The sequence below is a fragment of the Populus nigra genome, chromosome 13 (assembly GCF_951802175.1).
Source record: "Populus nigra chromosome 13, ddPopNigr1.1, whole genome shotgun sequence".
Taxonomy (NCBI): domain Eukaryota; kingdom Viridiplantae; phylum Streptophyta; class Magnoliopsida; order Malpighiales; family Salicaceae; genus Populus; species Populus nigra.
Genome location: NC_084864.1, coordinates 12,331,038 through 12,344,097, shown reverse-complemented (window position 1 = coordinate 12,344,097; position 13,060 = coordinate 12,331,038). Strand labels below are relative to the sequence as shown.

Here is a 13,060-nt window from a genome sequence, read left to right as displayed (position 1 = left end):
TGCAGTTTACCATGCTTCAAATTTTTTTAACCTGTCCCATTTTTTCTAGGCAACCAAACAGACAAAGTGCAGACAAATAGAAAATAATAGTTCGAACATGGTTTTGAGAGATAAAAGAGGCTTTAAAGTTTTATGTAGAAACCTAAGCTTTGAAGTTAAGATGATATGGTATTAGAGGAAGAGTGTTTGTTATTGTGATTCACTAAGAAGTAATTAAGCATTTTGTTTGGCATAATTGAACTTAATATAATAATTCTCATGGGAGATTACAAATAATTAAGAGGACTGCATAATGACCGAAATGAAAACCTCAAAAGATACCATGAAACTCACTAAGAACTTCATTTATTTTTCTCACATAAATAGTTCCCATACTTCACACCTTTGCTCTGATAGTATTTTGAACCTCCCTTCTCTAATTTATATATTTATTACTCTTAAAATTCTTGAATACATATAAAGAGAAGAGATTACACCTCTAATTATCAAAATCTAATAAGAATTCTAATTAACTAGTAAAATAAAAAAAATAATTAACTAATCTGACACGATTTCTTTTTGAAATTTATTTAACATTCATAACAAATGCGAGTTCTTCCATCCTCTTCAATAACAGGCTTTGAAAGCCTTAAATCGGGTTCTTATTAATGGCCCATGACTTGAAATAAAAGGATTTCATTTGAAACTATTTTCTACAGCCCGAAGAGACATGTTCAATGAGTATTGCATTAATTGAAAATAAAATAAAAAATGACAGTGAGATTCTTTATAAATTATGAAATCACTTTCTTCTCCATGTCATTTGACAAAATTAAAGGAAAAAACCCCACTCAAACAAGGGCTGTGCAGTTTACCATGCTTCAATTTTTTTTAACCTGTCCCATTTTTTCTAGGCAACCAAACAGCAACAGTACAGACAAATAGAAAATAATAGTTTGAACATGGTTTTGAGAGATAAAAGAGAAACTGAAGCTTTAAAGTTTTATGTAAAGAAGTTAAGATGATATGGTATTAGAGCTTCAGAGAGTGTTTATTTTTGTGATTCAATCTAATTTTCAAACTGATTTTTACATGAAAAGGCATGAAATTAAGCATTAATCTTGTTTGGCATAATTAAACTTCATTAATAATTCTCATGGGAGATTACAAATAATTAAGAGGACTGCATAATGACCGAAATGAAAACCTCAAAAGATACCATGAAACTCACTAAGAACTTCATTTATTTTTCTCACATAAATAGTTCCCATACTTCACACCTTTGCTTGCTTCTTCTAATCCACTGGAGAACTCTACTTATTTTTCTCACATAAATAGTTCTCATCATTTTACATATTGATAAAGATAGCTCTCCATACTTTTAAGCACTCAACTTTGCTTGCTTCTAACAATTACGCTTGTAAGGAGGGCAACGTTTTGGTGGTTTGCCACTTACGCAATATCGATTACCCCTTCCGCAACTGAACACTGGTTTATTGGGGTTCCGAGTTCCTACGTCTGCAAGATTCATGCATGTTATAGCAAATTCATGTTGACATCTGATATTATAGCAGAATCATTGTTTTATATATAAGATAGGCCACGACAGAATAATTAAATAATATATGCATACAAAACATGAAATTAATGATTATCTCCAGTTAATTAATGCCGGAAGTAGAAGTAAAGGTTGACTCATCAGTTTTATAACAAAAGGTCGCGTGCATGAAAAAAGCCGGCGTACACAGAGATTACACACACAAAATGAACTGCTTTTCTGAAGTTAATAATGGAAATAAAATCTCACCTCGCTCGGCCAATTCTCGAGCAGTGCAAGTGGACAGGGGAGAGAAGACGATGGTAGCTAAGAGAATGCATGCGAGAAGAAAGGCCTTCGAATTCATCTTGGAAATCTATGTGACTAACAGGTTATGCTCTCCTCCTATCCACCGCTCTTACTTATAGCCACCATGATTTTTACCGAACCATTCTTGAAGGGAACTATTCCTCCCGTGCCCAAGATAATTAACGAACGTATCAAATACTTCGCATTATTGAATAAGCCAACTTTGAAAAGTAAGAGTGGATTCTATCCACATATGATGGAAGATAATAATATGCTTTATTAAATATTCGGAAGACGATAGTTAAGGTGAAGACTAGCTGTTGACTCACGGTGACCGGCTCCACCTTCAGAGGTTTCTAGGCAAAACATAGTTGACAAGTACAAAATTGAGGTATCATTTTCTAAGGTATTGTGACACTGCACTGAAATTTCATCGGGGACCTTAAGCTTAAAAATACATGGAAGACGATAAAAGGACGAGACTAGCCGGTTGACTAACGGTGACAGGTTCCACCTTCAGAGGTCTCTACGCAAAACATAGCGTGTGAGGTTAATTTAGTGCATGCATGTAATATACCATAGTAAATGGATGCCGGGTTATTGTAAAAAGTATGATTACTGCAGTTATGTGCTTTAATTCCTTCGCTATTTCACCTCCCCAATTAATTAGCGACAACGTTATACGAAAAGGCACACATGATTATCAAAACTTACCACCTCATATTGAATCTACCACAAAAAATATAGAGTTAATTGTAACTTCGAAAAGTATGAAGGCAATTGTATCTACATGAGCAAAACTTGAAAAATTTCGTGTAAAACTTCGAAAAGTATAAAACTTAAAAATTAAGAGATAGGTGTAAATCAAGATATTTAGTCTCTATACATGAGATACTTACCCGACTGTATTTAATAAATTTATTTATTAAAATAATTTTTTTATTCAAGAAAATGGTAATAGAAATAAAAACACAAATTAAATTGATTAAATATAATAAAAGATGAAAAAAAAACAATGCGTGATTGCACATATTAGAAATATTATCTGAAAATATTTATTTTTTATTTTCAAAACTAAAGTTCATTCATACAAAAGATTAAAAAAAATATATTATAGATGAATCAAAAAAACTTTTAAAATTTAAATGCATAACCAAAAAAATTAATTGCAATTTAAAAGAGGCTCTCTAAATAAAATGAAAGAAAGAAGGGCTACTAATCTAAACATAAATTAAAAAAATTTAGAGAAAAAACCATAAAAAATCATTAATTTAAAATAAAATTAGAAAAAAAATAATTTTCAAAAGAAAAGGTAAAGGTCAGGCATTGTTGGGCTTGATGTCTGACCTATTTTGTTAGGGCCCACACACGAGCCTGCCCTTGCAGACCCACGTGTCTAGGCCCTTTTATTTTTTGTTGTAACTAGATCAGACGACATGTCATTCGCTCCAATTTGTTTTAAAAAAATATCAGACGACGAGTCATGTGAAAAAAAATAATTTGGTCTGGGCTGGCGCTGTTCGGCCTATAAAAACAGTGGAGAAACTGTCTACTGTTCACATGCAACGTGAATAATAGAGCAACTAAGAGAAGAAAAGAAGGAAAAAAAAGAGAGGCAGGTGGTGATGTTATGGCGGCAGGCGATGGTTCCTCCTCTTTTCTCTAGTTTTTGTGTTGCTTTTTCTTTTTATTTTTGTAAAAAATTAAAAATTAAAAAAAAATACAATTTACATCACATTTCCAAATAAGAGTAGCAAGAGTAGCGGACGTGGACATCAAAATGGCTTGGGTCAATAGTATTTCGACTTGCTTTTATCAAGTGGTGAATAGATTGAAGAGTTAAATTTAGTGCGAAGGAAAATCACCAATAAGCACATACACACACACACAGGCGTGAATAGTTAAGTTTATTAGTCTATTTCGTCAATCATTTTCTAAGGCCTAAAATAGAGAACATATATAACCCTTACATCTCAACAAATTTTCCAATAGGATGACTAAAATGCTCTTCAAGATACAAAATCTCGATTCAAGGAATAAAACAATATTGAAAAACATAAAAAACTGTAAAAAAATAATAATTAAACCAAAGTAGAACCAAAATGAGAAACTAAGAAAAAGAAATTCAATGAAACTTTCATTAAAATAAAAAAAAATTAAGAGAAAATTGAGAAGAAAAGAAGGAGTTAAACTTTTATTATTGGATCATATTTCATAAGTCGAGATAAAGTTTACCTCCCTAATCTAACAAAAGATAAATCAATCATTAATTATCACTCCCGTAATTAATTTTAATGCTTGAATAATATATAAGCATCCAGTTCCAAATTTATTTAATTGATTTTACCATATAAGCACCACAATAAGAAATTAGACTAATTAATTAACCACTTCATTTGGCATAAACTTTCTTTAATATTACAGAAATTTAAACCTCAAAATGTTTCCTTCCATCCACTGATCATGGGAACTTTATTTATTTTAAATTTCCCACATAAATATATAGTCCTCATTTACAAATAACATTTTACATATATAATGATAAAGACACTATTAGCCATCCCATACTCATCTAACCCAGGGTGTAAGGTTTTCTGCAAGCTTTAGGGTTGCATTACCGCTTACTGAATACTTTGCATTATTGAAGATAATGATATGCTTTAAGAATACATGGTTGTTGACATGTTATGAGAACTTCATAGTTTATTTTTCTTACATAAAATGTTCTCCTATCATATTACCATGTTTTTTTTTTTTTTAACGTGGGTGTCCGGACCAGCTTGCGCGCACCTCGACTAATCTCACGGGTTTTAAAGTTAACGACCATATAAGTCTTCAGTGGTCATCATATGAGCAACCATAAGGTTCGAATCTGAAATCATAGAAAAAATAAATATTTTAATTCTAAAATTTTACCACTGGACTATCATGTTAATAAAAAAACTAGTAGCTGTCGGTCGACACTTTTAAGCAAATAACTTTACTTCCATTCTCAAGGGATTTTACAATATCGCTTGTAAGGATTACAAGGCCGTACGGGGATTCGCCTTGGGATGCAATTTGGATCATCAGGGCTACGGCAATGGTATGGTATCTTGGAAGGGTCAGTTGTCACATATGAACCTGCAAGATTTACTTACGTGTATGTTTAACGTGGTACGTATGAGAATTATCACAAACTCAGTAAATATTAATTAACTAATATTTATATATACAAAAAAAAGGGAGTGAAAATAAGAAAATGGAACCCGATGACCAAAAATCAAAGGAAGTAAAAAGATAGCAGCATGAACATGGCTGGGTAATCTTGAATTGAAGCTTGGTTTTTGTATACAATTAAGGTAAGATCGTAAGATATCTATTTAAATATATAAAGTTTTTGAAACAAATATTTGCTTGCATTCAAAAGCAGGCATAGATGCAGTATATATTATACATAAACACAGTACAGATACGAACTCTTAACATATATATTTACAAAAACATGAACTACGAACATGCTTATCTCTTAAATCAGAAGATCAGGGGAATTGATAGCAGATAGAAATGGTGGGTTCACCTTTATGGGCCTTAATTATATTCCTGAGCAGTGGGAGTGGACAGGGGAGAGAAGACAACGGTAGCTAAAAGAATGCCTATGATAAGAAAGGCCTTCATGTTGGAAATATTAATTTGTGTTTAAGATGGTTATTCCCTCTTCTCTGCCACTCTTATTTATAGCCACCAGCATGCTTAGCAGCATTGCATCTGAACTAATAATGGAGGTTCGCATACGCGTAATTAAGAGAAAACAAATAATGAACGTGTCCAATACTCTGCATTATTGAATAAGCCAGCTATGAAAAATATGAGTGCAATTCCATACATATGTATATATTTTTTTTTATTTTTTTTTAATATTAAATTTATTGGAAATATAATTTATAATTTATTTTGATTTTTTTTCTAAGAGGTTATTATAATCTTATAATCAGGGTTATAAACTTGATAAATTAACCTGAGTTGACTTCTTGAATCATTTTTTAATTGATTTTTTTTTTCAATTTCATCTTTCAACATTGAGTTGATTGAGAATTAGACTTCATAATTTGATTTGATTTGCTATCTATGAGGTTATTTTAGTCTCATGACCCGGGTCGTGAATTTAATGAGTTAATTTAGGTTGACTGTGATTTTTTATTCTGTCTTTTTTTAATTAATTTTATTTTCAATTCTATCCTATAACATGGCGTTGATTGAGAATTGAGTTTTATAATTTATTTTTATTTATTTTCAATGAAGCTATCATAACCTTGTGACTTGAGTCATGAATTTGACAAGTTAAGTCAAATCAATTTAATATGTTGTTATCTTAATATTTATATATAAAATATTATCATCTTACAATTATTTTATCAAAATTATATTTGACCGATTATTTAGATTTGTAAAGTGGATTGGTCACGTCAAGTCAACTCCACAATATTTGTTTTCCTAAAAAACATATAAACAACATCTTGACATTTGTTATATATATATTAAAAAAAACTCATTTGATTCCTAGCAAATCATTAACCACTAATTTAGTAACAAACTCTATTTTGTTAGATTAATTTCAAAAACATACATGAAAATATTGTGAGGAAGGTGTGAGAAAATCACGCAACAACTAGATAACATCGAAAACAATACGATATTAAAAAAAAAACATTTTTGTTTTAAAATCTAATTTATCACTATGAAAGTAGGTTGCATGATTTTTGATATATAACACAAAAAAAGACCAAAAAATACACGAGAGATAACGGTCTATAAGGCTGAAATGACGTGACAGTTTGGATGGATTTCAAACCGCCAAACATCCCAAGGGATATATAACCGTAATATATTAAGCACGTGACATCTAAGCGGTTCACACGACGCTCCCTAAAGATCACCAGTTTGAGTCCCACAAACCTCAGGGCCACTAGAGGCTTACATGGTCCTTAGTATTTAATGAAAGGTTACTAGGAAACCTAAATGTACTGGTCTTTATCAGAGATTAGAGGGTAAGGGACTGGTTGTGACTAGAAAAAGTATTAGCACACCTTACCTAAGATAAGTTGCTTTGCAATTTAATGTAATTTAAAAATTTAAAATATTAATCAAATTCTAATATTTTAATAAATCAGTTATTAAATTCCAAAATATATATAACAACATGTTCTTATATTTTTATAAAAAAAATATAACATGATTTTATTTATCTTGAGATATTTAATCATATTCAAATTAAACAATTAATTTTGTCTTTTTTAACATTTATAAAACATGTAAAATAAAATACATACACACACGTCACTTTTTACTATAATCAACTCACACATCATTTTTACAAGTTACAAAATAACAGAAATTAAGCAAAAAACTAACAGTAATTTAAATACATATTCCAGCATGTAAAAATTACAAAACAGACCCCTAAAAAATCCAGGAATTGCAGAGGAGGTCTTCTGGAACTGCAGCGCCGCCGCAAAATCAACCGCCTGGGGGATCTGTTATAGCTTCCTCCCCTCTTCACTTTCCTTGCCGGTGGCGACCTGCAAAAACAACCACAAACGCAACAACAGTTGATTTTTCTTTCATTGTTTCCGGATCTGCTTCTCCCCCTTCTCCTTTTCATATCTGTTGCATCTCTGCAAGTTTTTTGTTTCCTCTTCTTCTGTTTCAGGTGGCCGGTGGCATGACCAAGGACTGCTGGTCTGTGGGCGCTGCTGGGTTGTTGCTGCCACTGGAGGCTGTTCGGCGGCTGAGGAAGGAAAGACCCGCTGGCTGAAGCGGGAGCCGTGGGTCTGAGGAGATGGGGAACGGCTCTGCCCGTTCTCTGGTCGGGGGGAAATGAGGCTGTTCTATGGTGCTGCTTGTAGTCGGTTGAAGGAGAGACAGCTGGGTCTGTCGGCTGTGTGGGTGGCCGGCGGTTTGAGGCGGCGACACCGCTGCTGGGAGGAGGAGATGCTGCGGCTGTTTGAGAGAGAACCGGCTGAGGGAAGGGGAAGGTCTGTGTGCAGTGGGGGCCGGTCTGTGTGCAGTGGGGGCCGGTCTGTTTGGTTCTTTCCTCTGCCAAGAAGATTGGGAGACCAACAGGTGATGGGAGGGGCGGCCAGCCTCTGTTTTGACAGAGGGGAAGTGAGCGGCGGCTGGAGAAGGGAAAAAGGAGAGGGCTCCCTTCGGTTTTCTTTGGCAAAGGTCAGGGAGGTTAGGGGCGGCTGCCTTGATCTTCTGGTTTTTCAAAAGGGAGGGGGAGATGGCCGGGTCTGTCCTTGGCTGGGAGAGGGGGTTTGGTTTTTCTTGACAAAGGGGCGGCCTGTTGGTTTCGGGAGCAAAAAAATCAAAGAAGATGCTGGCGGCGGCTCCCTGTAGATGAGTTTAGGTCAGGTTTTTTCTTTTGTTGCCCTTAATTTTTTATCCGCCCCCATGCCTGTCAATTTTCCTCCCTCCTCCCTTCTTCTTCTTCTTTTTTTTTTTTTTTTTTTTTTTTTTTTTTACTATAGCATAGTATCTATAGGAAAAGTTTTGCTAGGTTTTCAAATTAATCCCTCAACTTTTTTTTTTCTTTTTTTTTTGTAAATTTTTATTTTTCTTATTTTTTTATATTTTTAAAAGCGAGTAATATTAACATCAACTCAACAAAAAAAATCAGTGATCATAAAATTTACACATTAAAAGTTAAATGCGTTCTAAATACCTTTGAAAATTTAAATTTTTTTAAGATGACGTTGAAAATGCTAAAAACGATGCAAATATATCAAAAATATATTTTTTGGAGTTTTCATTATTTTTTTGCTATTTTTGATTTTTTTTTGTAAATTTATCAAAAACATAGGTCAAAAATTGAATAGCAACAAATTTCAGGGCCGATAGAATTAGTCGAGGTATGCGTAAGTTGACCCGAACATTCACATTAATAAAAAAAAATAGTATTTATTGACTTATAATTGTCTTTTTAGTAGCAACATCAACATATATCAATTGCTTATAAAAAAAAATTAAAAATATATATATAGTCGTGTTTACTTTATCGTTTGTTATTAAATTTGAATTTTAAATATATGTGAATGTTTCTTTATATCGAGTAAATTTAAGTTGGGTCATCATGACTTCACATCAGCCCAACCCATTAATAGCAAGTTGTGGTCTTTGGGCCATTTTGAACGTAATCAAAGCAAAGAATTCTAAAGTTCATTTAATCATTCACCACCTGTTACAAGTATTTCTTGATGTATAATTACCTCTCTAGTAGAGGCATCACCTGAATGATGACAACGTTTATTAATGTATATAGTCTGGTATCGGAACCGACAGTCCGGTTCACATGGCAGCTCCGTTTTATTTACTACATATACAAAATAGATAGTAAGATTAATTTAAATGAAATATATCGTTAATTAATTTGTTGTTACTTAATTAATTTTTTTTTTATAGGCTATATCTTTTGGACGTGAGTCGAGCTCAGTGGAGTTATTTTTAGAGACACACGTGTGGAGTGAAGATCGCCAAAAGAAGGTGCAACAGTTCGTTGACAACCACACTCAACACTTCGTGGTATGTTCGTTCAACTATTTTATTTCGTAAGTTATTATTTTTTTTAAATTGAATATGATGATTTCTTTTTTCATTTTCAGGAAACCTATAATAGCCAGTTCAAGGAGAGATATGAGAACGATCCTTCGACCCATCTGGATTTCGATCCGAATTTGTGGATGGAGGTAGGATCGTCTGGTAGACTCGATAAAAATTGGGTGTACAAGCTCTCCAACACTACGGCCGAGAACTTGTGAGCGGCCCATAATATCTCAACTGTTGGGAGCTCTCAATCAGTATTGAGCACCAAATCTAAGGAGATCGTGGCCTAGCAACAACACACATCTCATCTCACCTCAAAACACGAGCAACTCTTGATGAGTTATGAATAACTCCGCCAAATGCTCATGAAAATTACATCACAAATGGATGATACATGTGCGCCTCTATTTTTGCCGTTTCATCCTGAAAACGACCAGCCTCCACCACCTCCTCCTTATTCTGCTTCGCCATTGTTCTAGTTTAATTTTTTTGGGAAACACATTAAATTTGTTATGAATATTTTGATGAATATTATTTAAATTTAAATTTAAATTTATTTTTATTATGTTTAATACAATTTTATTTGCATAATTGGTTTTTTTACTATTAATTTATATTTTTTATTTTATATAATTTTTTTTAAAAAAATATCACCAATGGATTTCCAGACAGAAACATTTCGTCAGTATTTTACAGAGAGTTGAAAAATATTTACTGGAAATACCACAATCACCAACATCTTAACAGACAAAAATATTTCATCGGTATTTTACCGAGAGTTGCAAAATATTTACTGCAAATGCCATAATCATCGACGTCTTTACAGATGGATATAATCTGTCGGCATTTCACCGAGAGTTGAAAAATATTTACTTCATATGCCATAATCACCGACGGAATAATTTTGTCGGTATATTTTCAACGAGATTACAAATAATTAAGAGGACTGCATAATGACCGAAATTAAAACCTCAAAAGATACCATGAAACTCACTAAGAACTTCATTTATTTTTCTCACATAAATAGTTCCCATACTTCACACCTTTGCTTGCTTATCTTCTAATCCACTGGAGAACTTTACTTATTTTTCTCACATAAATAGTTCTGATCATTTTACATATTGATAAAGATAGTATTATAGCTCTCCATACTTTTAAGCAGTACTCAACTTTGCTTGCTTCTAACAATTACGCTTGTAAGTACTTGTGCATGGTGGTGGTGCTGTTTTAGGTACGCAATATCGCTTACCCCTTCCGCAACCGAACACTGGTTTTTTGGGGTTGTTTGATCCACTTGCGTCTGCAAGATTCACGCATGTTATAGCAAATTCATGTTGACATAATCTGATATTATAGCAGAATCATTTTTTTTTTATATATATATAAGATAGCCCACGACAGATTAATTAAATAATATATAACATGAAATGCTTATCTTAAGTTAATTAACGCTGCAATACACAAAGAGACTACACGCACACAAAATGAACTGCTTTTCTTAAGTTAATGTTGGAAATAAAATCTCACCTCGCTCGGCCAATTCGCGAGCAGTGCAAGTGGATAGGGGAGAGAAGACGATGGTAGCTAAGAGAATGCATGCGATAAGAAAGGCCTTCGAGTTCATCTTGGAAATATATGTGACTAACTAAAATGGTTATGCTCTCCTCCATTCCACCGCTCCTAGCTATTTATAGCCACCATGATTTTTAGCAGCATGCATTCCAAGGGAACTATATATTCTTGAAATTAAGTCCACACGAGCCCAAGATAATTAACGAACGTATCAAATACTTCGCATTATTGAATAAGACTACTTTGAAAAGTAAGAGTGCATTCTATCCACATATGATGGAAGATAATAATATGCTTTAATTAATAATATGCATTAATAAATAAAGCTGAAGACTAGCTGTTGACTCACGGTGACAGGCTACACCTTCAGAGGTTTCCAAGCAAAACATAGTCCATAAGTACAAAATTGAGGTATCATTTTCTAAGGTATAAAGCTTCGAAAAGTATAAAGCTTTGAAAATTAAGAGTTAGGTGTTGATGTAGATATTTAATTCTAAAATATAAGAAATTTATTTGATTATATTTGCTAAATTTTTTTATCAAAATAATTTTTTTATTAAAGAAAATGATAATAAAAATAGAGACACAAATTAAATTGATTGAATATAATAAAAGAAAAAAAATACAATGCACAGTTGCACATATTACCAATATAATCTGAAAAAAAATTAGAGAAAAAAATCACTAATTTAAAAAAAAATTAAAAAAATAATAATTTTACAAAAAAAAAAGAAGCCAGGCTCTGTGTTGGGTTTGGACGCCTCACCCATTTTGTTAGGTTCCACATGTGAGCCTGCACTGGTAGGCTCCCCCATGATTGGACTCTTATTTTTTTTGTAGAACGTGTCTTCTGTCCTAATTTTTTTTTGAAAAAAAAATCAGAGAACGAGTCGTTTGATTTGTTTAGATTCTAGCCACTACAATGATTGGAAAATCAGGGTTAACTTTTTTGACCCAGAAACCCATTTTCAACCAATATTTACTTAAAATACCTACAAAACATCTTATAAACCATGATAAATCTATCCTTGGGCTCAAAAAACCGTTCTAAAAACCGAAATCAACCCAAAATTAAAAATCAATCCGATCGAGTTTATATATGTTTTTTTTATGAATTTTAAAGGTAAAAAAAACACCTAATTGAGAAGATTTTACACAATCAGGACTAAATCACACAAAATGAACTGCTTTCCACATTAAAAAGATATTATGTTATTCTTTTAAGTTGAAATATTTAAATCAAAAGGTTTTTTATTCCACATTGAAAAAACATTATTTTTTTCTTGGGAACATAGAGTATATATACGAAAGGGCTTCAAATCCCACATTGAAAAGATACTATCTTATCCTTTTAAGTTAAAGTATTTAAACCAAAAGGTTTTTTTATCCCACATTGAAAAAACATGATTTTTTTCTTGAGAACATAAAGTATATATACTAATGGGTTTGAAATCCCACATTTGAAAAAAAAAAACTGGGTCTTGTCTGAGTTCGCCCGGGTCGCTCGGGTCATGGGTCGACCCGTCGGGTCTCCCGGGTTTGGCCTAGCTGTTACCTCAGCCGGTCTTTTATTAAACCCGGACCGGTCCACCTACCGGGTCGACCCGCCGAGCCGGGTTTAATAACAATGAGTGAAAGCATTGTCCAAACCGTACAGGTTAACCAAGCCACACTATGAGGATTACCCCAAGTCAAAATATAATCCAACTTGCTGGGTCCTTTATATATTAAAATAATATTTATAAATGTGATATGATTGTTTTTTAAAATATTTTTTATTTAAAAATACATAAAAATAATATTTTTATTTTATTTTTTTAAAATTAATTTTGATATTAACAGATCTAAAAATAAAAAAAAAATTAATTTCAAGAAATAATATTTTTTAAAAAATCATAAAACACAGCTTTCACAAAAAAAAAATAAAAAAAAAATAAACGGCCCGTAAAGGCATATTCAAGTAACCATCTTCCGTTCATGTCATATCATGCTCAACATGGTTAAAGAAGAAAGTCTGTTAGATGTGATTACTTAGTACATAACCATACCACTCAGATAATCCTAAATTATACCTCTCATTCT

General features: G+C 32.6%; 2 long non-coding RNA genes across 2 annotated transcripts; both read right to left on the bottom strand.

Annotated features, from left to right (window-relative positions):
* Nucleotides 1-1,195: 1,195 nt before the first annotated feature.
* On the bottom strand, nt 1,196-2,222 carry LOC133671478 (uncharacterized). Its single transcript, XR_009834301.1, has 2 exons — nt 1,787-2,222; nt 1,196-1,497 (listed from the first exon to the last, which is right to left on the bottom strand). It is a non-coding gene; the product is annotated as an uncharacterized LOC133671478 (long non-coding RNA).
* Nucleotides 2,223-10,385: 8,163 nt separating this feature from the next.
* On the bottom strand, nt 10,386-11,175 carry LOC133671479 (uncharacterized). Its single transcript, XR_009834302.1, has 2 exons — nt 10,934-11,175; nt 10,386-10,706 (listed from the first exon to the last, which is right to left on the bottom strand). It is a non-coding gene; the product is annotated as an uncharacterized LOC133671479 (long non-coding RNA).
* Nucleotides 11,176-13,060: the final 1,885 nt, after the last annotated feature.